The sequence below is a fragment of the Urtica dioica genome, chromosome 5 (genome assembly GCF_054948205.1).
Source record: "Urtica dioica subsp. dioica isolate 48M chromosome 5, U.dioica_male_clone48M_v1_H2, whole genome shotgun sequence".
Lineage (NCBI taxonomy): Eukaryota > Viridiplantae > Streptophyta > Magnoliopsida > Rosales > Urticaceae > Urtica > Urtica dioica.
In genome coordinates this window covers 11,934,565-11,956,442 of record NC_142760.1, presented here as the reverse complement: position 1 = coordinate 11,956,442, position 21,878 = coordinate 11,934,565, and the positions used below count along the sequence as shown (strand labels likewise).

The 21,878-nt window shown below is 46.5% G+C and overlaps 48 non-coding genes across 48 annotated transcripts; all 48 read right to left on the bottom strand.

The window, feature by feature from the left end:
• Positions 1-266: 266 nt before the first annotated feature.
• On the bottom strand, positions 267-385 carry LOC149395802 (5S ribosomal RNA). Its single transcript, XR_016298790.1, has one exon. It is a non-coding gene; the product is annotated as a 5S ribosomal RNA (ribosomal RNA).
• A 333-nt stretch (positions 386-718) lies between these two features.
• LOC149395801 (5S ribosomal RNA) lies at positions 719-837 on the bottom strand. The gene has a single exon (XR_016297587.1). It is a non-coding gene; the product is annotated as a 5S ribosomal RNA (ribosomal RNA).
• A 333-nt stretch (positions 838-1,170) lies between these two features.
• Positions 1,171-1,289, bottom strand: LOC149395800 (5S ribosomal RNA). Its single transcript, XR_016297586.1, has one exon. It is a non-coding gene; the product is annotated as a 5S ribosomal RNA (ribosomal RNA).
• A 334-nt stretch (positions 1,290-1,623) lies between these two features.
• Positions 1,624-1,742, bottom strand: LOC149395799 (5S ribosomal RNA). The gene has a single exon (XR_016298789.1). It is a non-coding gene; the product is annotated as a 5S ribosomal RNA (ribosomal RNA).
• A 334-nt stretch (positions 1,743-2,076) lies between these two features.
• Positions 2,077-2,195, bottom strand: LOC149395798 (5S ribosomal RNA). The gene has a single exon (XR_016299004.1). It is a non-coding gene; the product is annotated as a 5S ribosomal RNA (ribosomal RNA).
• A 333-nt stretch (positions 2,196-2,528) lies between these two features.
• Positions 2,529-2,647, bottom strand: LOC149395797 (5S ribosomal RNA). The gene has a single exon (XR_016297584.1). It is a non-coding gene; the product is annotated as a 5S ribosomal RNA (ribosomal RNA).
• Positions 2,648-2,981: 334 nt separating this feature from the next.
• LOC149395796 (5S ribosomal RNA) lies at positions 2,982-3,100 on the bottom strand. Its single transcript, XR_016298788.1, has one exon. It is a non-coding gene; the product is annotated as a 5S ribosomal RNA (ribosomal RNA).
• Positions 3,101-3,433: 333 nt separating this feature from the next.
• Positions 3,434-3,552, bottom strand: LOC149395795 (5S ribosomal RNA). Its single transcript, XR_016297583.1, has one exon. It is a non-coding gene; the product is annotated as a 5S ribosomal RNA (ribosomal RNA).
• A 334-nt stretch (positions 3,553-3,886) lies between these two features.
• Positions 3,887-4,005, bottom strand: LOC149395794 (5S ribosomal RNA). The gene has a single exon (XR_016298787.1). It is a non-coding gene; the product is annotated as a 5S ribosomal RNA (ribosomal RNA).
• Positions 4,006-4,338: 333 nt separating this feature from the next.
• Positions 4,339-4,457, bottom strand: LOC149395793 (5S ribosomal RNA). The gene has a single exon (XR_016297582.1). It is a non-coding gene; the product is annotated as a 5S ribosomal RNA (ribosomal RNA).
• A 333-nt stretch (positions 4,458-4,790) lies between these two features.
• On the bottom strand, positions 4,791-4,909 carry LOC149395792 (5S ribosomal RNA). Its single transcript, XR_016297581.1, has one exon. It is a non-coding gene; the product is annotated as a 5S ribosomal RNA (ribosomal RNA).
• A 333-nt stretch (positions 4,910-5,242) lies between these two features.
• Positions 5,243-5,361, bottom strand: LOC149395791 (5S ribosomal RNA). The gene has a single exon (XR_016298534.1). It is a non-coding gene; the product is annotated as a 5S ribosomal RNA (ribosomal RNA).
• A 333-nt stretch (positions 5,362-5,694) lies between these two features.
• Positions 5,695-5,813, bottom strand: LOC149395790 (5S ribosomal RNA). The gene has a single exon (XR_016297580.1). It is a non-coding gene; the product is annotated as a 5S ribosomal RNA (ribosomal RNA).
• Positions 5,814-6,147: 334 nt separating this feature from the next.
• On the bottom strand, positions 6,148-6,266 carry LOC149395789 (5S ribosomal RNA). Its single transcript, XR_016299111.1, has one exon. It is a non-coding gene; the product is annotated as a 5S ribosomal RNA (ribosomal RNA).
• A 334-nt stretch (positions 6,267-6,600) lies between these two features.
• Positions 6,601-6,719, bottom strand: LOC149395788 (5S ribosomal RNA). The gene has a single exon (XR_016298154.1). It is a non-coding gene; the product is annotated as a 5S ribosomal RNA (ribosomal RNA).
• Positions 6,720-7,053: 334 nt separating this feature from the next.
• LOC149395787 (5S ribosomal RNA) lies at positions 7,054-7,172 on the bottom strand. Its single transcript, XR_016298785.1, has one exon. It is a non-coding gene; the product is annotated as a 5S ribosomal RNA (ribosomal RNA).
• Positions 7,173-7,506: 334 nt separating this feature from the next.
• LOC149395786 (5S ribosomal RNA) lies at positions 7,507-7,625 on the bottom strand. The gene has a single exon (XR_016298207.1). It is a non-coding gene; the product is annotated as a 5S ribosomal RNA (ribosomal RNA).
• Positions 7,626-7,958: 333 nt separating this feature from the next.
• Positions 7,959-8,077, bottom strand: LOC149395785 (5S ribosomal RNA). The gene has a single exon (XR_016298859.1). It is a non-coding gene; the product is annotated as a 5S ribosomal RNA (ribosomal RNA).
• A 333-nt stretch (positions 8,078-8,410) lies between these two features.
• On the bottom strand, positions 8,411-8,529 carry LOC149395784 (5S ribosomal RNA). The gene has a single exon (XR_016297920.1). It is a non-coding gene; the product is annotated as a 5S ribosomal RNA (ribosomal RNA).
• Positions 8,530-8,863: 334 nt separating this feature from the next.
• Positions 8,864-8,982, bottom strand: LOC149395783 (5S ribosomal RNA). Its single transcript, XR_016299110.1, has one exon. It is a non-coding gene; the product is annotated as a 5S ribosomal RNA (ribosomal RNA).
• Positions 8,983-9,316: 334 nt separating this feature from the next.
• Positions 9,317-9,435, bottom strand: LOC149395782 (5S ribosomal RNA). Its single transcript, XR_016298153.1, has one exon. It is a non-coding gene; the product is annotated as a 5S ribosomal RNA (ribosomal RNA).
• A 334-nt stretch (positions 9,436-9,769) lies between these two features.
• Positions 9,770-9,888, bottom strand: LOC149395781 (5S ribosomal RNA). Its single transcript, XR_016298206.1, has one exon. It is a non-coding gene; the product is annotated as a 5S ribosomal RNA (ribosomal RNA).
• A 333-nt stretch (positions 9,889-10,221) lies between these two features.
• LOC149395780 (5S ribosomal RNA) lies at positions 10,222-10,340 on the bottom strand. Its single transcript, XR_016298858.1, has one exon. It is a non-coding gene; the product is annotated as a 5S ribosomal RNA (ribosomal RNA).
• Positions 10,341-10,673: 333 nt separating this feature from the next.
• On the bottom strand, positions 10,674-10,792 carry LOC149395779 (5S ribosomal RNA). The gene has a single exon (XR_016297919.1). It is a non-coding gene; the product is annotated as a 5S ribosomal RNA (ribosomal RNA).
• A 334-nt stretch (positions 10,793-11,126) lies between these two features.
• On the bottom strand, positions 11,127-11,245 carry LOC149395778 (5S ribosomal RNA). The gene has a single exon (XR_016299108.1). It is a non-coding gene; the product is annotated as a 5S ribosomal RNA (ribosomal RNA).
• Positions 11,246-11,579: 334 nt separating this feature from the next.
• On the bottom strand, positions 11,580-11,698 carry LOC149395777 (5S ribosomal RNA). Its single transcript, XR_016298152.1, has one exon. It is a non-coding gene; the product is annotated as a 5S ribosomal RNA (ribosomal RNA).
• A 333-nt stretch (positions 11,699-12,031) lies between these two features.
• LOC149395776 (5S ribosomal RNA) lies at positions 12,032-12,150 on the bottom strand. Its single transcript, XR_016297579.1, has one exon. It is a non-coding gene; the product is annotated as a 5S ribosomal RNA (ribosomal RNA).
• A 333-nt stretch (positions 12,151-12,483) lies between these two features.
• Positions 12,484-12,602, bottom strand: LOC149395775 (5S ribosomal RNA). The gene has a single exon (XR_016297578.1). It is a non-coding gene; the product is annotated as a 5S ribosomal RNA (ribosomal RNA).
• A 334-nt stretch (positions 12,603-12,936) lies between these two features.
• LOC149395774 (5S ribosomal RNA) lies at positions 12,937-13,055 on the bottom strand. The gene has a single exon (XR_016299107.1). It is a non-coding gene; the product is annotated as a 5S ribosomal RNA (ribosomal RNA).
• Positions 13,056-13,389: 334 nt separating this feature from the next.
• On the bottom strand, positions 13,390-13,508 carry LOC149395773 (5S ribosomal RNA). Its single transcript, XR_016298151.1, has one exon. It is a non-coding gene; the product is annotated as a 5S ribosomal RNA (ribosomal RNA).
• Positions 13,509-13,842: 334 nt separating this feature from the next.
• Positions 13,843-13,961, bottom strand: LOC149395772 (5S ribosomal RNA). The gene has a single exon (XR_016298784.1). It is a non-coding gene; the product is annotated as a 5S ribosomal RNA (ribosomal RNA).
• Positions 13,962-14,295: 334 nt separating this feature from the next.
• Positions 14,296-14,414, bottom strand: LOC149395771 (5S ribosomal RNA). Its single transcript, XR_016298205.1, has one exon. It is a non-coding gene; the product is annotated as a 5S ribosomal RNA (ribosomal RNA).
• A 333-nt stretch (positions 14,415-14,747) lies between these two features.
• On the bottom strand, positions 14,748-14,866 carry LOC149395770 (5S ribosomal RNA). Its single transcript, XR_016298857.1, has one exon. It is a non-coding gene; the product is annotated as a 5S ribosomal RNA (ribosomal RNA).
• A 333-nt stretch (positions 14,867-15,199) lies between these two features.
• Positions 15,200-15,318, bottom strand: LOC149395769 (5S ribosomal RNA). The gene has a single exon (XR_016297918.1). It is a non-coding gene; the product is annotated as a 5S ribosomal RNA (ribosomal RNA).
• A 334-nt stretch (positions 15,319-15,652) lies between these two features.
• On the bottom strand, positions 15,653-15,771 carry LOC149395768 (5S ribosomal RNA). Its single transcript, XR_016299276.1, has one exon. It is a non-coding gene; the product is annotated as a 5S ribosomal RNA (ribosomal RNA).
• A 334-nt stretch (positions 15,772-16,105) lies between these two features.
• On the bottom strand, positions 16,106-16,224 carry LOC149395767 (5S ribosomal RNA). Its single transcript, XR_016298150.1, has one exon. It is a non-coding gene; the product is annotated as a 5S ribosomal RNA (ribosomal RNA).
• Positions 16,225-16,557: 333 nt separating this feature from the next.
• Positions 16,558-16,676, bottom strand: LOC149395766 (5S ribosomal RNA). The gene has a single exon (XR_016297719.1). It is a non-coding gene; the product is annotated as a 5S ribosomal RNA (ribosomal RNA).
• Positions 16,677-17,010: 334 nt separating this feature from the next.
• LOC149395765 (5S ribosomal RNA) lies at positions 17,011-17,129 on the bottom strand. Its single transcript, XR_016299106.1, has one exon. It is a non-coding gene; the product is annotated as a 5S ribosomal RNA (ribosomal RNA).
• A 334-nt stretch (positions 17,130-17,463) lies between these two features.
• Positions 17,464-17,582, bottom strand: LOC149395764 (5S ribosomal RNA). Its single transcript, XR_016298149.1, has one exon. It is a non-coding gene; the product is annotated as a 5S ribosomal RNA (ribosomal RNA).
• Positions 17,583-17,915: 333 nt separating this feature from the next.
• LOC149395763 (5S ribosomal RNA) lies at positions 17,916-18,034 on the bottom strand. The gene has a single exon (XR_016297577.1). It is a non-coding gene; the product is annotated as a 5S ribosomal RNA (ribosomal RNA).
• Positions 18,035-18,367: 333 nt separating this feature from the next.
• Positions 18,368-18,486, bottom strand: LOC149395762 (5S ribosomal RNA). The gene has a single exon (XR_016297576.1). It is a non-coding gene; the product is annotated as a 5S ribosomal RNA (ribosomal RNA).
• Positions 18,487-18,820: 334 nt separating this feature from the next.
• Positions 18,821-18,939, bottom strand: LOC149395761 (5S ribosomal RNA). Its single transcript, XR_016299105.1, has one exon. It is a non-coding gene; the product is annotated as a 5S ribosomal RNA (ribosomal RNA).
• Positions 18,940-19,273: 334 nt separating this feature from the next.
• LOC149395760 (5S ribosomal RNA) lies at positions 19,274-19,392 on the bottom strand. Its single transcript, XR_016298148.1, has one exon. It is a non-coding gene; the product is annotated as a 5S ribosomal RNA (ribosomal RNA).
• A 334-nt stretch (positions 19,393-19,726) lies between these two features.
• Positions 19,727-19,845, bottom strand: LOC149395759 (5S ribosomal RNA). Its single transcript, XR_016298783.1, has one exon. It is a non-coding gene; the product is annotated as a 5S ribosomal RNA (ribosomal RNA).
• A 334-nt stretch (positions 19,846-20,179) lies between these two features.
• LOC149395758 (5S ribosomal RNA) lies at positions 20,180-20,298 on the bottom strand. Its single transcript, XR_016298204.1, has one exon. It is a non-coding gene; the product is annotated as a 5S ribosomal RNA (ribosomal RNA).
• A 333-nt stretch (positions 20,299-20,631) lies between these two features.
• LOC149395757 (5S ribosomal RNA) lies at positions 20,632-20,750 on the bottom strand. The gene has a single exon (XR_016298856.1). It is a non-coding gene; the product is annotated as a 5S ribosomal RNA (ribosomal RNA).
• Positions 20,751-21,083: 333 nt separating this feature from the next.
• Positions 21,084-21,202, bottom strand: LOC149395756 (5S ribosomal RNA). Its single transcript, XR_016297917.1, has one exon. It is a non-coding gene; the product is annotated as a 5S ribosomal RNA (ribosomal RNA).
• A 334-nt stretch (positions 21,203-21,536) lies between these two features.
• Positions 21,537-21,655, bottom strand: LOC149395755 (5S ribosomal RNA). Its single transcript, XR_016299275.1, has one exon. It is a non-coding gene; the product is annotated as a 5S ribosomal RNA (ribosomal RNA).
• Positions 21,656-21,878: the final 223 nt, after the last annotated feature.

Sequence of the window (21,878 nt, the reverse complement as noted above, 5' to 3'; positions counted from 1 at the left end):
TCGGTGCACCAAAAATCACATAAAATATATGAATTCCTAATAACTTTTCGCGATCTTCGCGTTGGGACGGTTTCGGAAGAGTGATCGGCGAAATTCCGACAAGGTGAACGGGGGAAGGGTAAAATCGTAAATTTCGCCCTCGGTCCGGAATTTCGACTTTCACCGGTGAATTGTAAGCGTAAACGGGCATTTGAACAAGACTCGGAGCGATTTTTGGTGAAATTCCATCGTTACGGCCTCCGAAAAAAATAATTCGCAAAAAAAGAGGGATGCAACACGAGGACTTCCCAGGAGGTCACCCATCCTAGTACTACTCTCGCCCAAGCACGCTTAACTTCGGAGTTCTGATGGGATGCGGTGCATTAGTGCTGGTATGATCGCATCCGCAAGCATTAGCGCGCATTATCTATATAAGAATCAGCGCCGCGACTCCCAAAAGCCATAACTACGTCTTCGGTGCACCAAAAATCACATAAAATATATGAATTCCTAATAACTTTTCGCGATCTTCGCGTTGGGACGGTTTCGGAAGAGTGATCGGCGAAATTCCGACAAGGTGAACGGGGGAAGGGTAAAATCGTAAATTTCGCCCTCGATCCGGAATTTCGACTTTCACCGGTGAATTGTAAGCGTAAACGGGCATTTGAACAAGACTCGGAGCGATTTTTGGTGAAATTCCATCGTTTCGACCTCCGAAAAAATAATTCGCAAAAAAAGAGGGATGCAACACGAGGACTTCCCAAGAGGTCACCCATCCTAGTACTACTCTCGCCCAAGCACGCTTAACTTCGGAGTTCTGATGGGATCCGGTGCATTAGTGCTGGTATGATCGCATCCGCAAGCATTAGCGCGCATTATCTATATAAGAATCAGCGCCGCGACTCCCAAAAGCCATAACTACGTCTTCGGTGCACCAAAAATCACATAAAATATATGAATTCCTAATAACTTTTCGCGATCTTCGCGTTGGGACGGTTTCGGAAGAGTGATCGGCGAAATTCCGACAAGGTGAACGGGGGAAGGGTAAAATCGTAAATTTCGCCCTCGGTCCGGAATTTCGACTTTCACCGGTGAATTGTAAGCGTAAACGGGCATTTGAACAAGACTCGGAGCGATTTTTGGTGAAATTCCATCGTTTCGACCTCCGAAAAAATAATTCGCAAAAAAAGAGGGATGCAACACGAGGACTTCCCAAGAGGTCACCCATCCTAGTACTACTCTCGCCCAAGCACGCTTAACTTCGGAGTTCTGATGGGATCCGGTGCATTAGTGCTGGTATGATCGCATCCGCAAGCATTAGCGCGCATTATCTATATAAGAATCAGCGCCGCGACTCCCAAAAGCCATAACTACGTCTTCGGTGCACCAAAAATCACATAAAATATATGAATTCCTAATAACTTTTCGCGATCTTCGCGTTGGGACGGTTTCGGAAGAGTGATCGGCGAAATTCCGACAAGGTGAACGGGGGAAGGGTAAAATCGTAAATTTCGCCCTCGGTCCGGAATTTCGACTTTCACCGGTGAATTGTAAGCGTAAACGGGCATTTGAACAAGACTCGGAGCGATTTTTGGTGAAATTCCATCGTTACGGCCTCCGAAAAAAATAATTCGCAAAAAAAGAGGGATGCAACACGAGGACTTCCCAGGAGGTCACCCATCCTAGTACTACTCTCGCCCAAGCACGCTTAACTTCGGAGTTCTGATGGGATGCGGTGCATTAGTGCTGGTATGATCGCATCCGCAAGCATTAGCGCGCATTATCTATATAAGAATCAGCGCCGCGACTCCCAAAAGCCATAACTACGTCTTCGGTGCACCAAAAATCACATAAAATATATGAATTCCTAATAACTTTTCGCGATCTTCGCGTTGGGACGGTTTCGGAAGAGTGATCGGCGAAATTCCGACAAGGTGAACGGGGGAAGGGTAAAATCGTAAATTTCGCCCTCGGTCCGGAATTTCGACTTTCACCGGTGAATTGTAAGCGTAAACGGGCATTTGAACAAGACTCGGAGCGATTTTTGGTGAAATTCCATCGTTACGGCCTCCGAAAAAAATAATTCGCAAAAAAAGAGGGATGCAACACGAGGACTTCCCAGGAGGTCACCCATCCTAGTACTACTCTCGCCCAAGCACGCTTAACTTCAGAGTTCTGATGGGATGCGGTGCATTAGTGCTGGTATGATCGCATCCGCAAGCATTAGCGCGCATTATCTATATAAGAATCAGCGCCGCGACTCCCAAAAGCCATAACTACGTCTTCGGTGCACCAAAAATCACATAAAATATATGAATTCCTAATAACTTTTCGCGATCTTCGCGTTGGGACGGTTTCGGAAGAGTGATCGGCGAAATTCCGACAAGGTGAACGGGGGAAGGGTAAAATCGTAAATTTCGCCCTCGGTCCGGAATTTCGACTTTCACCGGTGAATTGTAAGCGTAAACGGGCATTTGAACAAGACTCGGAGCGATTTTTGGTGAAATTCCATCGTTTCGACCTCCGAAAAAATAATTCGCAAAAAAAGAGGGATGCAACACGAGGACTTCCCAAGAGGTCACCCATCCTAGTACTACTCTCGCCCAAGCACGCTTAACTTCGGAGTTCTGATGGGATCCGGTGCATTAGTGCTGGTATGATCGCATCCGCAAGCATTAGCGCGCATTATCTATATAAGAATCAGCGCCGCGACTCCCAAAAGCCATAACTACGTCTTCGGTGCACCAAAAATCACATAAAATATATGAATTCCTAATAACTTTTCGCGATCTTCGCGTTGGGACGGTTTCGGAAGAGTGATCGGCGAAATTCCGACAAGGTGAACGGGGGAAGGGTAAAATCGTAAATTTCGCCCTCGGTCCGGAATTTCGACTTTCACCGGTGAATTGTAAGCGTAAACGGGCATTTGAACAAGACTCGGAGCGATTTTTGGTGAAATTCCATCGTTACGGCCTCCGAAAAAAATAATTCGCAAAAAAAGAGGGATGCAACACGAGGACTTCCCAGGAGGTCACCCATCCTAGTACTACTCTCGCCCAAGCACGCTTAACTTCGGAGTTCTGATGGGATGCGGTGCATTAGTGCTGGTATGATCGCATCCGCAAGCATTAGCGCGCATTATCTATATAAGAATCAGCGCCGCGACTCCCAAAAGCCATAACTACGTCTTCGGTGCACCAAAAATCACATAAAATATATGAATTCCTAATAACTTTTCGCGATCTTCGCGTTGGGACGGTTTCGGAAGAGTGATCGGCGAAATTCCGACAAGGTGAACGGGGGAAGGGTAAAATCGTAAATTTCGCCTTCGATCCGGAATTTCGACTTTCACCGGTGAATTGTAAGCGTAAACGGGCATTTGAACAAGACTCGGAGCGATTTTTGGTGAAATTCCATCGTTTCGACCTCCGAAAAAATAATTCGCAAAAAAAGAGGGATGCAACACGAGGACTTCCCAAGAGGTCACCCATCCTAGTACTACTCTCGCCCAAGCACGCTTAACTTCGGAGTTCTGATGGGATCCGGTGCATTAGTGCTGGTATGATCGCATCCGCAAGCATTAGCGCGCATTATCTATATAAGAATCAGCGCCGCGACTCCCAAAAGCCATAACTACGTCTTCGGTGCACCAAAAATCACATAAAATATATGAATTCCTAATAACTTTTCGCGATCTTCGCGTTGGGACGGTTTCGGAAGAGTGATCGGCGAAATTCCGACAAGGTGAACGGGGGAAAGGTAAAATCGTAAATTTCGCCCTCGGTCCGGAATTTCGACTTTCACCGGTGAATTGTAAGCGTAAACGGGCATTTGAACAAGACTCGGAGCGATTTTTGGTGAAATTCCATCGTTACGGCCTCCGAAAAAAATAATTCGCAAAAAAAGAGGGATGCAACACGAGGACTTCCCAGGAGGTCACCCATCCTAGTACTACTCTCGCCCAAGCACGCTTAACTTCGGAGTTCTGATGGGATGCGGTGCATTAGTGCTGGTATGATCGCATCCGCAAGCATTAGCGCGCATTATCTATATAAGAATCAGCGCCGCGACTCCCAAAAGCCATAACTACGTCTTCGGTGCACCAAAAATCACATAAAATATATGAATTCCTAATAACTTTTCGCGATCTTCGCGTTGGGACGGTTTCGGAAGAGTGATCGGCGAAATTCCGACAAGGTGAACGGGGGAAGGGTAAAATCGTAAATTTCGCCCTCGATCCGGAATTTCGACTTTCACCGGTGAATTGTAAGCGTAAACGGGCATTTGAACAAGACTCGGAGCGATTTTTGGTGAAATTCCATCGTTTCGACCTCCGAAAAAATAATTCGCAAAAAAAGAGGGATGCAACACGAGGACTTCCCAAGAGGTCACCCATCCTAGTACTACTCTCGCCCAAGCACGCTTAACTTCGGAGTTCTGATGGGATCCGGTGCATTAGTGCTGGTATGATCGCATCCGCAAGCATTAGCGCGCATTATCTATATAAGAATCAGCGCCGCGACTCCCAAAAGCCATAACTACGTCTTCGGTGCACCAAAAATCACATAAAATATATGAATTCCTAATAACTTTTCGCGATCTTCGCGTTGGGACGGTTTCGGAAGAGTGATCGGCGAAATTCCGACAAGGTGAACGGGGGAAGGGTAAAATCGTAAATTTCGCCCTCGGTCCGGAATTTCGACTTTCACCGGTGAATTGTAAGCGTAAACGGGCATTTGAACAAGACTCGGAGCGATTTTTGGTGAAATTCCATCGTTTCGACCTCCGAAAAAATAATTCGCAAAAAAAGAGGGATGCAACACGAGGACTTCCCAAGAGGTCACCCATCCTAGTACTACTCTCGCCCAAGCACGCTTAACTTCGGAGTTCTGATGGGATCCGGTGCATTAGTGCTGGTATGATCGCATCCGCAAGCATTAGCGCGCATTATCTATATAAGAATCAGCGCCGCGACTCCCAAAAGCCATAACTACGTCTTCGGTGCACCAAAAATCACATAAAATATATGAATTCCTAATAACTTTTCGCGATCTTCGCGTTGGGACGGTTTCGGAAGAGTGATCGGCGAAATTCCGACAAGGTGAACGGGGGAAGGGTAAAATCGTAAATTTCGCCCTCGGTCCGGAATTTCGACTTTCACCGGTGAATTGTAAGCGTAAACGGGCATTTGAACAAGACTCGGAGCGATTTTTGGTGAAATTCCATCGTTTCGACCTCCGAAAAAATAATTCGCAAAAAAAGAGGGATGCAACACGAGGACTTCCCAAGAGGTCACCCATCCTAGTACTACTCTCGCCCAAGCACGCTTAAATTCGGAGTTCTGATGGGATCCGGTGCATTAGTGCTGGTATGATCGCATCCGCAAGCATTAGCGCGCATTATCTATATAAGAATCAGCGCCGCGACTCCCAAAAGCCATAACTACGTCTTCGGTGCACCAAAAATCACATAAAATATATGAATTCCTAATAACATTTCGCGATCTTCGCGTTGGGACGGTTTCGGAAGAGTGATCGGCAAAATTCCGACAAGGTGAACGGGGGAAGGGTAAAATCGTAAATTTCGCCCTCGGTCCGGAATTTCGACTTTCACCGGTGAATTATAAGCGTAAACGGGCATTTGAACAAGACTCGGAGCGATTTTTGGTGAAATTCCATCGTTTCGACCTCCGAAAAAATAATTCGCAAAAAAAGAGGGATGCAACACGAGGACTTCCCAAGAGGTCACCCATCCTAGTACTACTCTCGCCCAAGCACGCTTAACTTCGGAGTTCTGATGGGATCCGGTGCATTAGTGCTGGTATGATCGCATCCGCAAGCATTAGCGCGCATTATCTATATAAGAATCAGCGCCGCGACTCCCAAAAGCCATAACTACGTCTTCGGTGCACCAAAAATCACATAAAATATATGAATTCCTAATAACTTTTCGCGATCTTCGCGTTGGGACGGTTTCGGAAGAGTGATCGGCGAAATTCCGACAAGGTGAACGGGGGAAGGGTAAAATCGTAAATTTCGCCCTCGGTCCGGAATTTCGACTTTCACCGGTGAATTGTAAGCGTAAACGGGCATTTGAACAAGACTCGGAGCGATTTTTGGTGAAATTCCATCGTTTCGGCCTCCGAAAAAAATAATTCGCAAAAAAAGAGGGATGCAACACGAGGACATCCCAGGAGGTCACCCATCCTAGTACTACTCTCGCCCAAGCACGCTTAACTTCGGAGTTCTGATGGGATGCGGTGCATTAGTGCTGGTATGATCGCATCCGCAAGCATTAGCGCGCATTATCTATATAAGAATCAACGCCGCGACTCCCAAAAGCCATAACTACGTCTTCGGTGCACCAAAAATCACATAAAATATATGAATTCCTAATAACTTTTCGCGATCTTCGCGTTGGGACGGTTTCGAAAGAGTGATCGGCGAAATTCCGACAAGGTGAACGGGGGAAGGGTAAAATCGTAAATTTCGTCCTCAGTCCGGAATTTCGACTTTCACCGGTGAATTGTATGCGTAAACGAGCATTTGTACAAGGCTCGGATCGATTTTTGGTGAAATTCCATCGTTTCGGCCTCCGAAAAAAATAATTCGCAAAAAATGAGGGATGCAACACGAGGACTTCCCAGGAGGTCACCCATCCTAGTACTACTCTCGCCCAAGCACGCTTAACTTCGGAGTTCTGATGGGATCCGATGCATTAGTGCTGGTATGATCGCATCCGCAAGCATTAGCGCGCATTATCTATATAAGAATGAACGCCGCGACTCCCAAAAGCCATAACTACGTCTTCGGTGCACCAAAAATCACATAAAATATATGAATTCCTAATAACTTTTCGCGATCTTCGCGTTGGGACGGTTTCGGAAGAGTGATCGGCGAAATTCCGACAAGGTGAACGGGGGAAGGGTAAAATCGTAAATTTCGCCCTCGGTCCGGAATTTCGATTTTCACCGGTGAATTGTAAGCGTAAACGGGCATTTGAACAAGACTCGGAGCGATTTTTGGTGAAATTCCATCGTTTCGGCCTCCGAAAAAAATAATTCGTAAAAAAAGAGGGATGCAACACGAGGACTTCCCAGGAGGTCACCCATCCTAGTACTACTCTCGCCCAAGCACGCTTAACTTCGGAGTTCTGATGGGATGCGGTGCATTAGTGCTGGTATGATCGCATCCGCAAGCATTAGCGCGCATTATCTATATAAGAATCAGCGCCGCGACTCCCAAAAGCCATAACTACGTCTTCGGTGCACCAAAAATCACATAAAATATATGAATTCCTAATAACTTTTCGCGATCTTCGCGTTGGGACGGTTTCGGAAGAGTGATCGGCGAAATTCCGACAAGGTGAACGGGGGAAGGGTAAAATCGTAAATTTCGCCCTCGGTCCGGAATTTCGACTTTCACCGGTGAATTGTAAGCATAAACGGGCATTTGAACAAGACTCGGAGCGATTTTTGGTGAAATTCCATCGTTTCGGCCTCCGAAAAAAATAATTCGCAAAAAAAGAGGGATGCAACACGAGGACTTCCCAAGAGGTCACCCATCCTAGTACTACTCTCGCCCAAGCACGCTTAACTTCGGAGTTCTGATGGGATCCGGTGCATTAGTGCTGGTAAGATCGCATCCGCAAGCATTAGCGCGCATTATCTATATAAGAATCAGCGCCGCGACTCCCAAAAGCCATAACTACGTCTTCGGTGCACCAAAAATCACATAAAATATATGAATTCCTAATAACTTTTCGCGATCTTCGCGTTGGGACGGTTTCGGAAGAGTGATCGGCGAAATTCCGACAAGGTGAACGGGGGAAGGGTAAAATCGTAAATTTCGTCCTCGGTCCGGAATTTCGACTTTCACCGGTGAATTGTAAGCGTAAACGGGCATTTGAACAAGACTCGGAGCGATTTTTGGTGAAATTCCATCGTTTCGACCTCCGAAAAAATAATTCGCAAAAAAAGAGGGATGCAACACGAGGACTTCCCAAGAGGTCACCCATCCTAGTACTACTCTCGCCCAAGCACGCTTAACTTCGGAGTTCTGATGGGATGCGGTGCATTAGTGCTGGTATGATCGCATCCGCAAGCATTAGCGCGCATTATCTATATAAGAATCAGCGCCGCGACTCCCAAAAGCCATAACTACGTCTTCGGTGCACCAAAAATCACATAAAATATATGAATTCCTAATAAATTTTCGCGATCTTCGCGTTGGGACGGTTTCGGAAGAGTGATCGGCGAAATTCCGACAAGGTGAACGGGGGAAGGGTAAAATCGTAAATTTCGCCCTCGGTCCGGAATTTCGACTTTCACCGGTGAATTGTAAGCGTAAACGGGCATTTGAACAAGACTCGGAGCGATTTTTGGTGAAATTCCATCGTTTCGACCTCCGAAAAAATAATTCGCAAAAAAAGAGGGATGCAACACGAGGACTTCCCAGGAGGTCACCCTTCCTAGTACTACTCTCGCCCAAGCACGCTTAACTTCGGAGTTCTGATGGGATCCGGTGCATTAGTGCTGGTATGATCGCATCCGCAAGCATTAGCGCGCATTATCTATATAAGAATCAGCGCCGCGACTCCCAAAAGCCATAACTACGTCTTCGGTGCACCAAAAATCACATAAAATATATGAATTCCTAATAACTTTTCGCGATCTTCGCGTTGGGACGGTTTCGGAAGAGTGATCGGCGAAATTCCGACAAGGTGAACGGGGGAAGGGTAAAATCGTAAATTTCGCCCTCGGTCCGGAATTTCGACTTTCACCGGTGAATTGTAAGCGTAAACGGGCATTTGAACAAGACTCGGAGCGATTTTTGGTGAAATTCCATCGTTTCGGCCTCCGAAAAAAATAATTCGCAAAAAAAGAGGGATGCAACACGAGGACATCCCAGGAGGTCACCCATCCTAGTACTACTCTCGCCCAAGCACGCTTAACTTCGGAGTTCTGATGGGATGCGGTGCATTAGTGCTGGTATGATCGCATCCGGAAGCATTAGCGCGCATTATCTATATAAGAATCAACGCCGCGACTCCCAAAAGCCATAACTACGTCTTCGGTGCACCAAAAATCACATAAAATATATGAATTCCTAATAACTTTTCGCGATCTTCGCGTTGGGACGGTTTCGAAAGAGTGATCGGCGAAATTCCGACAAGGTGAACGGGGGAAGGGTAAAATCGTAAATTTCGCCCTCGGTCCGGAATTTCGACTTTCACCGGTGAATTGTATGCGTAAACGAGCATTTGAACAAGGCTCGGATCGATTTTTGGTGAAATTCCATCGTTTCGGCCTCCGAAAAAAATAATTCGCAAAAAAAGAGGGATGCAACACGAGGACTTCCCAGGAGGTCACCCATCCTAGTACTACTCTCGCCCAAGCACGCTTAACTTCGGAGTTCTGATGGGATCCGATGCATTAGTGCTGGTATGATCGCATCCGCAAGCATTAGCGCGCATTATCTATATAAGAATCAACGCCGCGACTCCCAAAAGCCATAACTACGTCTTCGGTGCACCAAAAATCACATAAAATATATGAATTCCTAATAACTTTTCGCGATCTTCGCGTTGGGACGGTTTCGGAAGAGTGATCGGCGAAATTCCGACAAGGTGAACGGGGGAAGGGTAAAATCGTAAATTTCGCCCTCGGTCCGGAATTTCGACTTTCACCGGTGAATTGTAAGCATAAACGGGCATTTGAACAAGACTCGGAGCGATTTTTGGTGAAATTCCATCGTTTCGGCCTCCGAAAAAAATAATTCGCAAAAAAAGAGGGATGCAACACGAGGACTTCCCAAGAGGTCACCCATCCTAGTACTACTCTCGCCCAAGCACGCTTAACTTCGGAGTTCTGATGGGATCCGGTGCATTAGTGCTGGTAAGATCGCATCCGCAAGCATTAGCGCGCATTATCTATATAAGAATCAGCGCCGCGACTCCCAAAAGCCATAACTACGTCTTCGGTGCACCAAAAATCACATAAAATATATGAATTCCTAATAACTTTTCGCGATCTTCGCGTTGGGACGGTTTCGGAAGAGTGATCGGCGAAATTCCGACAAGGTGAACGGGGGAAGGGTAAAATCGTAAATTTCGTCCTCGGTCCGGAATTTCGACTTTCACCGGTGAATTGTAAGCGTAAACGGGCATTTGAACAAGACTCGGAGCGATTTTTGGTGAAATTCCATCGTTTCGACCTCCGAAAAAATAATTCGCAAAAAAAGAGGGATGCAACACGAGGACTTCCCAAGAGGTCACCCATCCTAGTACTACTCTCGCCCAAGCACGCTTAACTTCGGAGTTCTGATGGGATGCGGTGCATTAGTGCTGGTATGATCGCATCCGCAAGCATTAGCGCGCATTATCTATATAAGAATCAGCGCCGCGACTCCCAAAAGCCATAACTACGTCTTCGGTGCACCAAAAATCACATAAAATATATGAATTCCTAATAAATTTTCGCGATCTTCGCGTTGGGACGGTTTCGGAAGAGTGATCGGCGAAATTCCGACAAGGTGAACGGGGGAAGGGTAAAATCGTAAATTTCGCCCTCGGTCCGGAATTTCGACTTTCACCGGTGAATTGTAAGCGTAAACGGGCATTTGAACAAGACTCGGAGCGATTTTTGGTGAAATTCCATCGTTTCGACCTCCGAAAAAATAATTCGCAAAAAAAGAGGGATGCAACACGAGGACTTCCCAGGAGGTCACCCTTCCTAGTACTACTCTCGCCCAAGCACGCTTAACTTCGGAGTTCTGATGGGATCCGGTGCATTAGTGCTGGTATGATCGCATCCGCAAGCATTAGCGCGCATTATCTATATAAGAATCAGCGCCGCGACTCCCAAAAGCCATAACTACGTCTTCGGTGCACCAAAAATCACATAAAATATATGAATTCCTAATAACTTTTCGCGATCTTCGCGTTGGGACGGTTTCGGAAGAGTGATCGGCGAAATTCCGACAAGGTGAACGGGGGAAGGGTAAAATCGTAAATTTCGCCCTCGGTCCGGAATTTCGACTTTCACCGGTGAATTGTAAGCGTAAACGGGCATTTGAACAAGACTCGGAGCGATTTTTGGTGAAATTCCATCGTTTCGGCCTCCGAAAAAAATAATTCGCAAAAAAAGAGGGATGCAACACGAGGACATCCCAGGAGGTCACCCATCCTAGTACTACTCTCGCCCAAGCACGCTTAACTTCGGAGTTCTGATGGGATGCGGTGCATTAGTGCTGGTATGATCGCATCCGGAAGCATTAGCGCGCATTATCTATATAAGAATCAACGCCGCGACTCCCAAAAGCCATAACTACGTCTTCGGTGCACCAAAAATCACATAAAATATATGAATTCCTAATAACTTTTCGCGATCTTCGCGTTGGGACGGTTTCGAAAGAGTGATCGGCGAAATTCCGACAAGGTGAACGGGGGAAGGGTAAAATCGTAAATTTCGCCCTCGGTCCGGAATTTCGACTTTCACCGGTGAATTGTATGCGTAAACGAGCATTTGAACAAGGCTCGGATCGATTTTTGGTGAAATTCCATCGTTTCGGCCTCCGAAAAAAATAATTCGCAAAAAAAGAGGGATGCAACACGAGGACTTCCCAGGAGGTCACCCATCCTAGTACTACTCTCGCCCAAGCACGCTTAACTTCGGAGTTCTGATGGGATCCGATGCATTAGTGCTGGTATGATCGCATCCGCAAGCATTAGCGCGCATTATCTATATAAGAATCAACGCCGCGACTCCCAAAAGCCATAACTACGTCTTCGGTGCACCAAAAATCACATAAAATATATGAATTCCTAATAACTTTTCGCGATCTTCGCGTTGGGACGGTTTCGGAAGAGTGATCGGCGAAATTCCGACAAGGTGAACGGGGGAAGGGTAAAATCGTAAATTTCGTCCTCGGTCCGGAATTTCGACTTTCACCGGTGAATTGTAAGCGTAAACGGGCATTTGAACAAGACTCGGAGCGATTTTTGGTGAAATTCCATCGTTTCGACCTCCGAAAAAATAATTCGCAAAAAAAGAGGGATGCAACACGAGGACTTCCCAAGAGGTCACCCATCCTAGTACTACTCTCGCCCAAGCACGCTTAACTTCGGAGTTCTGATGGGATCCGGTGCATTAGTGCTGGTATGATCGCATCCGCAAGCATTAGCGCGCATTATCTATATAAGAATCAGCGCCGCGACTCCCAAAAGCCATAACTACGTCTTCGGTGCACCAAAAATCACATAAAATATATGAATTCCTAATAACTTTTCGCGATTTTCGCGTTGGGACGGTTTCGGAAGAGTGATCGGCAAAATTCCGACAAGGTGAACGGGGGAAGGGTAAAATCGTAAATTTCGCCCTCGGTCCGGAATTTCGACTTTCACCGGTGAATTATAAGCGTAAACGGGCATTTGAACAAGACTCGGAGCGATTTTTGGTGAAATTCCATCGTTTCGACCTCCGAAAAAATAATTCGCAAAAAAAGAGGGATGCAACACGAGGACTTCCCAAGAGGTCACCCATCCTAGTACTACTCTCGCCCAAGCACGCTTAACTTCGGAGTTCTGATGGGATCCGGTGCATTAGTGCTGGTATGATCGCATCCGCAAGCATTAGCGCGCATTATCTATATAAGAATCAGCGCCGCGACTCCCAAAAGCCATAACTACGTCTTCGGTGCACCAAAAATCACATAAAATATATGAATTCCTAATAACTTTTCGCGATCTTCGCGTTGGGACGGTTTCGGAAGAGTGATCGGCGAAATTCCGACAAGGTGAACGGGGGAAGGGTAAAATCGTAAATTTCGCCCTCGGTCCGGAATTTCGACTTTCACCGGTGAATTGTAAGCGTAAACGGGCATTTGAACAAGACTCGGAGCGATTTTTGGTGAAATTCCATCGTTTCGGCCTCCGAAAAAAATAATTCGCAAAAAAAGAGGGATGCAACACGAGGACATCCCAGGAGGTCACCCATCCTAGTACTACTCTCGCCCAAGCACGCTTAACTTCGGAGTTCTGATGGGATGCGGTGCATTAGTGCTGGTATGATCGCATCCGCAAGCATTAGCGCGCATTATCTATATAAGAATCAACGCCGCGACTCCCAAAAGCCATAACTACGTCTTCGGTGCACCAAAAATCACATAAAATATATGAATTCCTAATAACTTTTCGCGATCTTCGCGTTGGGACGGTTTCGAAAGAGTGATCGGCGAAATTCCGACAAGGTGAACGGGGGAAGGGTAAAATCGTAAATTTCGTCCTCAGTCCGGAATTTCGACTTTCACCGGTGAATTGTATGCGTAAACGAGCATTTGTACAAGGCTCGGATCGATTTTTGGTGAAATTCCATCGTTTCGGCCTCCGAAAAAAATAATTCGCAAAAAAAGAGGGATGCAACACGAGGACTTCCCAGGAGGTCACCCATCCTAGTACTACTCTCGCCCAAGCACGCTTAACTTCGGAGTTCTGATGGGATCCGATGCATTAGTGCTGGTATGATCGCATCCGCAAGCATTAGCGCGCATTATCTATATAAGAATCAACGCCGCGACTCCCAAAAGCCATAACTACGTCTTCGGTGCACCAAAAATCACATAAAATATATGAATTCCTAATAACTTTTCGCGATCTTCGCGTTGGGACGGTTTCGGAAGAGTGATCGGCGAAATTCCGACAAGGTGAACGGGGGAAGGGTAAAATCGTAAATTTCGCCCTCGGTCCGGAATTTCGACTTTCACCGGTGAATTGTAAGCGTAAACGGGCATTTGAACAAGACTCGGAGCGATTTTTGGTGAAATTCCATCGTTTCGGCCTCCGAAAAAAATAATTCGCAAAAAAAGAGGGATGCAACACGAGGACTTCCCAGGAGGTCACCCATCCTAGTACTACTCTCGCCCAAGCACGCTTAACTTCGGAGTTCTGATGGGATGCGGTGCATTAGTGCTGGTATGATCGCATCCGCAAGCATTAGCGCGCATTATCTATATAAGAATCAGCGCCGCGACTCCCAAAAGCCATAACTACGTCTTCGGTGCACCAAAAATCACATAAAATATATGAATTCCTAATAACTTTTCGCGATCTTCGCGTTGGGACGGTTTCGGAAGAGTGATCGGCGAAATTCCGACAAGGTGAACGGGGGAAGGGTAAAATCGTAAATTTCGCCCTCGGTCCGGAATTTCGACTTTCACCGGTGAATTGTAAGCATAAACGGGCATTTGAACAAGACTCGGAGCGATTTTTGGTGAAATTCCATCGTTTCGGCCTCCGAAAAAAATAATTCGCAAAAAAAGAGGGATGCAACACGAGGACTTCCCAAGAGGTCACCCATCCTAGTACTACTCTCGCCCAAGCACGCTTAACTTCGGAGTTCTGATGGGATCCGGTGCATTAGTGCTGGTAAGATCGCATCCGCAAGCATTAGCGCGCATTATCTATATAAGAATCAGCGCCGCGACTCCCAAAAGCCATAACTACGTCTTCGGTGCACCAAAAATCACATAAAATATATGAATTCCTAATAACTTTTCGCGATCTTCGCGTTGGGACGGTTTCGGAAGAGTGATCGGCGAAATTCCGACAAGGTGAACGGGGGAAGGGTAAAATCGTAAATTTCGTCCTCGGTCCGGAATTTCGACTTTCACCGGTGAATTGTAAGCGTAAACGGGCATTTGAACAAGACTCGGAGCGATTTTTGGTGAAATTCCATCGTTTCGACCTCCGAAAAAATAATTCGCAAAAAAAGAGGGATGCAACACGAGGACTTCCCAAGAGGTCACCCATCCTAGTACTACTCTCGCCCAAGCACGCTTAACTTCGGAGTTCTGATGGGATGCGGTGCATTAGTGCTGGTATGATCGCATCCGCAAGCATTAGCGCGCATTATCTATATAAGAATCAGCGCCGCGACTCCCAAAAGCCATAACTACGTCTTCGGTGCACCAAAAATCACATAAAATATATGAATTCCTAATAAATTTTCGCGATCTTCGCGTTGGGACGGTTTCGGAAGAGTGATCGGCGAAATTCCGACAAGGTGAACGGGGGAAGGGTAAAATCGTAAATTTCGCCCTCGGTCCGGAATTTCGACTTTCACCGGTGAATTGTAAGCGTAAACGGGCATTTGAACAAGACTCGGAGCGATTTTTGGTGAAATTCCATCGTTTCGACCTCCGAAAAAATAATTCGCAAAAAAAGAGGGATGCAACACGAGGACTTCCCAGGAGGTCACCCTTCCTAGTACTACTCTCGCCCAAGCACGCTTAACTTCGGAGTTCTGATGGGATCCGGTGCATTAGTGCTGGTATGATCGCATCCGCAAGCATTAGCGCGCATTATCTATATAAGAATCAGCGCCGCGACTCCCAAAAGCCATAACTACGTCTTCGGTGCACCAAAAATCACATAAAATATATGAATTCCTAATAACTTTTCGCGATCTTCGCGTTGGGACGGTTTCGGAAGAGTGATCGGCGAAATTCCGACAAGGTGAACGGGGGAAGGGTAAAATCGTAAATTTCGCCCTCGGTCCGGAATTTCGACTTTCACCGGTGAATTGTAAGCGTAAACGGGCATTTGAACAAGACTCGGAGCGATTTTTGGTGAAATTCCATCGTTTCGGCCTCCGAAAAAAATAATTCGCAAAAAAAGAGGGATGCAACACGAGGACATCCCAGGAGGTCACCCATGCTAGTACTACTCTCGCCCAAGCACGCTTAACTTCGGAGTTCTGATGGGATGCGGTGCATTAGTGCTGGTATGATCGCATCCGGAAGCATTAGCGCGCATTATCTATATAAGAATCAACGCCGCGACTCCCAAAAGCCATAACTAAGTCTTCGGTGCACCAAAAATCACATAAAATATATGAATTCCTAATAACTTTTCGCGATCTTCGCGTTGGGACGGTTTCGAAAGAGTGATCGGCGAAATTCCGACAAGGTGAACGGGGGAAGGGTAAAATCGTAAATTTCGCCCTCGGTCCGGAATTTCGACTTTCACCGGTGAATTGTATGCGTAAACGAGCATTTGAACAAGGCTCGGATCGATTTTTGGTGAAATTCCATCGTTTCGGCCTCCGAAAAAAATAATTCGCAAAAAAAGAGGGATGCAACACGAGGACTTCCCAGGAGGTCACCCATCCTAGTACTACTCTCGCCCAAGCACGCTTAACTTCGGAGTTCTGATGGGATCCGATGCATTAGTGCTGGTATGATCGCATCCGCAAGCATTAGCGCGCATTATCTATATAAGAATCAACGCCGCGACTCCCAAAAGCCATAACTACGTCTTCGGTGCACCAAAAATCACATAAAATATATGAATTCCTAATAACTTTTCGCGATCTTCGCGTTGGGACGGTTTCGGAAGAGTGATCGGCGAAATTCCGCCAAGGTGAACGGGGGAAGGGTAAAATCGTAAATTTCACCCTCGGTCCGGAATTTCGACTTTCACCGGTGAATTGTAAGCGTAAACGGGCATTTGAACAAGACTCGGAGCGATTTTTGGTGAAATTCCATCGTTTCGGCCTCCGAAAAAAATAATTCGCAAAAAAGAGGGATGCAACACGAGGACTTCCCAAGAGGTCACCCATCCTAGTACTACTCTCGCCCAAGCACGCTTAACTTCGGAGTTCTAATGGGATCCGGTGCATTAGTGCTGGTATGATCGCATCCGCAAGCATTAGCGCGCATTATCTATATAAGAATCAGCGCCGCGACTCCCAAAAGCCATAACTACGTCTTCGGTGCACCAAAAATCACATAAAATATATGAATTCCTAATAACTTTTCGCGATCTTCGCGTTGGGACGGTTTCGGAAGAGTGATCGGCGAAATTCCGACAAGGTGAACGGGGGAAGGGTAAAATCGTAAATTTCGCCCTCGGTCCGGAATTTCGACTTTCACCGGTGAATTGTAAGCGTAAACGGGCATTTGAACAAGACTCGGAGCGATTTTTGGTGAAATTCCATCGTTTCGGCCTCCGAAAAAAATAATTCGCAAAAAAAGAGGGATGCAACACGAGGACATCCCAGGAGGTCACCCATCCTAGTACTACTCTCGCCCAAGCACGCTTAACTTCGGAGTTCTGATGGGATGCGGTGCATTAGTGCTGGTATGATCGCATCCGGAAGCATTAGCGCGCATTATCTATATAAGAATCAACGCCGCGACTCCCAAAAGCCATAACTACGTCTTCGGTGCACCAAAAATCACATAAAATATATGAATTCCTAATAACTTTTCGCGATCTTCGCGTTGGGACGGTTTCGAAAGAGTGATCGGCGAAATTCCGACAAGGTGAACGGGGGAAGGGTAAAATCGTAAATTTCGCCCTCGGTCCGGAATTTCGACTTTCACCGGTGAATTGTATGCGTAAACGAGCATTTGAACAAGGCTCGGATCGATTTTTGGTGAAATTCCATCGTTTCGGCCTCCGAAAAAAATAATTCGCAAAAAAAGAGGGATGCAACACGAGGACTTCCCAGGAGGTCACCCATCCTAGTACTACTCTCGCCCAAGCACGCTTAACTTCGGAGTTCTGATGGGATCCGATGCATTAGTGCTGGTATGATCGCATCCGCAAGCATTAGCGCGCATTATCTATATAAGAATCAACGCCGCGACTCCCAAAAGCCATAACTACGTCTTCGGTGCACCAAAAATCACATAAAATATATGAATTCCTAATAACTTTTCGCGATCTTCGCGTTGGGACGGTTTCGGAAGAGTGATCGGCGAAATTCCGACAAGGTGAACGGGGGAAGGGTAAAATCGTAAATTTCGTCCTCGGTCCGGAATTTCGACTTTCACCGGTGAATTGTAAGCGTAAACGGGCATTTGAACAAGACTCGGAGCGATTTTTGGTGAAATTCCATCGTTTCGACCTCCGAAAAAATAATTCGCAAAAAAAGAGGGATGCAACACGAGGACTTCCCAAGAGGTCACCCATCCTAGTACTACTCTCGCCCAAGCACGCTTAACTTCGGAGTTCTGATGGGATCCGGTGCATTAGTGCTGGTATGATCGCATCCGCAAGCATTAGCGCGCATTATCTATATAAGAATCAGCGCCGCGACTCCCAAAAGCCATAACTACGTCTTCGGTGCACCAAAAATCACATAAAATATATGAATTCCTAATAACTTTTCGCGATTTTCGCGTTGGGACGGTTTCGGAAGAGTGATCGGCAAAATTCCGACAAGGTGAACGGGGGAAGGGTAAAATCGTAAATTTCGCCCTCGGTCCGGAATTTCGACTTTCACCGGTGAATTATAAGCGTAAACGGGCATTTGAACAAGACTCGGAGCGATTTTTGGTGAAATTCCATCGTTTCGACCTCCGAAAAAATAATTCGCAAAAAAAGAGGGATGCAACACGAGGACTTCCCAAGAGGTCACCCATCCTAGTACTACTCTCGCCCAAGCACGCTTAACTTCGGAGTTCTGATGGGATCCGGTGCATTAGTGCTGGTATGATCGCATCCGCAAGCATTAGCGCGCATTATCTATATAAGAATCAGCGCCGCGACTCCCAAAAGCCATAACTACGTCTTCGGTGCACCAAAAATCACATAAAATATATGAATTCCTAATAACTTTTCGCGATCTTCGCGTTGGGACGGTTTCGGAAGAGTGATCGGCGAAATTCCGACAAGGTGAACGGGGGAAGGGTAAAATCGTAAATTTCGCCCTCGGTCCGGAATTTCGACTTTCACCGGTGAATTGTAAGCGTAAACGGGCATTTGAACAAGACTCGGAGCGATTTTTGGTGAAATTCCATCGTTTCGGCCTCCGAAAAAAATAATTCGCAAAAAAAGAGGGATGCAACACGAGGACATCCCAGGAGGTCACCCATCCTAGTACTACTCTCGCCCAAGCACGCTTAACTTCGGAGTTCTGATGGGATGCGGTGCATTAGTGCTGGTATGATCGCATCCGCAAGCATTAGCGCGCATTATCTATATAAGAATCAACGCCGCGACTCCCAAAAGCCATAACTACGTCTTCGGTGCACCAAAAATCACATAAAATATATGAATTCCTAATAACTTTTCGCGATCTTCGCGTTGGGACGGTTTCGAAAGAGTGATCGGCGAAATTCCGACAAGGTGAACGGGGGAAGGGTAAAATCGTAAATTTCGTCCTCAGTCCGGAATTTCGACTTTCACCGGTGAATTGTATGCGTAAACGAGCATTTGTACAAGGCTCGGATCGATTTTTGGTGAAATTCCATCGTTTCGGCCTCCGAAAAAAATAATTCGCAAAAAAAGAGGGATGCAACACGAGGACTTCCCAGGAGGTCACCCATCCTAGTACTACTCTCGCCCAAGCACGCTTAACTTCGGAGTTCTGATGGGATCCGATGCATTAGTGCTGGTATGATCGCATCCGCAAGCATTAGCGCGCATTATCTATATAAGAATCAACGCCGCGACTCCCAAAAGCCATAACTACGTCTTCGGTGCACCAAAAATCACATAAAATATATGAATTCCTAATAACTTTTCGCGATCTTCGCGTTGGGACGGTTTCGGAAGAGTGATCGGCGAAATTCCGACAAGGTGAACGGGGGAAGGGTAAAATCGTAAATTTCGCCCTCGGTCCGGAATTTCGACTTTCACCGGTGAATTGTAAGCGTAAACGGGCATTTGAACAAGACTCGGAGCGATTTTTGGTGAAATTCCATCGTTTCGGCCTCCGAAAAAAATAATTCGCAAAAAAAGAGGGATGCAACACGAGGACTTCCCAGGAGGTCACCCATCCTAGTACTACTCTCGCCCAAGCACGCTTAACTTCGGAGTTCTGATGGGATGCGGTGCATTAGTGCTGGTATGATCGCATCCGCAAGCATTAGCGCGCATTATCTATATAAGAATCAGCGCCGCGACTCCCAAAAGCCATAACTACGTCTTCGGTGCACCAAAAATCACATAAAATATATGAATTCCTAATAACTTTTCGCGATCTTCGCGTTGGGACGGTTTCGGAAGAGTGATCGGCGAAATTCCGACAAGGTGAACGGGGGAAGGGTAAAATCGTAAATTTCGCCCTCGGTCCGGAATTTCGACTTTCACCGGTGAATTGTAAGCATAAACGGGCATTTGAACAAGACTCGGAGCGATTTTTGGTGAAATTCCATCGTTTCGGCCTCCGAAAAAAATAATTCGCAAAAAAAGAGGGATGCAACACGAGGACTTCCCAAGAGGTCACCCATCCTAGTACTACTCTCGCCCAAGCACGCTTAACTTCGGAGTTCTGATGGGATCCGGTGCATTAGTGCTGGTAAGATCGCATCCGCAAGCATTAGCGCGCATTATCTATATAAGAATCAGCGCCGCGACTCCCAAAAGCCATAACTACGTCTTCGGTGCACCAAAAATCACATAAAATATATGAATTCCTAATAACTTTTCGCGATCTTCGCGTTGGGACGGTTTCGGAAGAGTGATCGGCGAAATTCCGACAAGGTGAACGGGGGAAGGGTAAAATCGTAAATTTCGTCCTCGGTCCGGAATTTCGACTTTCACCGGTGAATTGTAAGCGTAAACGGGCATTTGAACAAGACTCGGAGCGATTTTTGGTGAAATTCCATCGTTTCGACCTCCGAAAAAATAATTCGCAAAAAAAGAGGGATGCAACACGAGGACTTCCCAAGAGGTCACCCATCCTAGTACTACTCTCGCCCAAGCACGCTTAACTTCGGAGTTCTGATGGGATGCGGTGCATTAGTGCTGGTATGATCGCATCCGCAAGCATTAGCGCGCATTATCTATATAAGAATCAGCGCCGCGACTCCCAAAAGCCATAACTACGTCTTCGGTGCACCAAAAATCACATAAAATATATGAATTCCTAATAAATTTTCGCGATCTTCGCGTTGGGACGGTTTCGGAAGAGTGATCGGCGAAATTCCGACAAGGTGAACGGGGGAAGGGTAAAATCGTAAATTTCGCCCTCGGTCCGGAATTTCGACTTTCACCGGTGAATTGTAAGCGTAAACGGGCATTTGAACAAGACTCGGAGCGATTTTTGGTGAAATTCCATCGTTTCGACCTCCGAAAAAATAATTCGCAAAAAAAGAGGGATGCAACACGAGGACTTCCCAGGAGGTCACCCTTCCTAGTACTACTCTCGCCCAAGCACGCTTAACTTCGGAGTTCTGATGGGATCCGGTGCATTAGTGCTGGTATGATCGCATCCGCAAGCATTAGCGCGCATTATCTATATAAGAATCAGCGCCGCGACTCCCAAAAGCCATAACTACGTCTTCGGTGCACCAAAAATCACATAAAATATATGAATTCCTAATAACTTTTCGCGATCTTCGCGTTGGGACGGTTTCGGAAGAGTGATCGGCGAAATTCCGACAAGGTGAACGGGGGAAGGGTAAAATCGTAAATTTCGCCCTCGGTCCGGAATTTCGACTTTCACCGGTGAATTGTAAGCGTAAACGGGCATTTGAACAAGACTCGGAGCGATTTTTGGTGAAATTCCATCGTTTCGGCCTCCGAAAAAAATAATTCGCAAAAAAAGAGGGATGCAACACGAGGACATCCCAGGAGGTCACCCATGCTAGTACTACTCTCGCCCAAGCACGCTTAACTTCGGAGTTCTGATGGGATGCGGTGCATTAGTGCTGGTATGATCGCATCCGGAAGCATTAGCGCGCATTATCTATATAAGAATCAACGCCGCGACTCCCAAAAGCCATAACTAAGTCTTCGGTGCACCAAAAATCACATAAAATATATGAATTCCTAATAACTTTTCGCGATCTTCGCGTTGGGACGGTTTCGAAAGAGTGATCGGCGAAATTCCGACAAGGTGAACGGGGGAAGGGTAAAATCGTAAATTTCGCCCTCGGTCCGGAATTTCG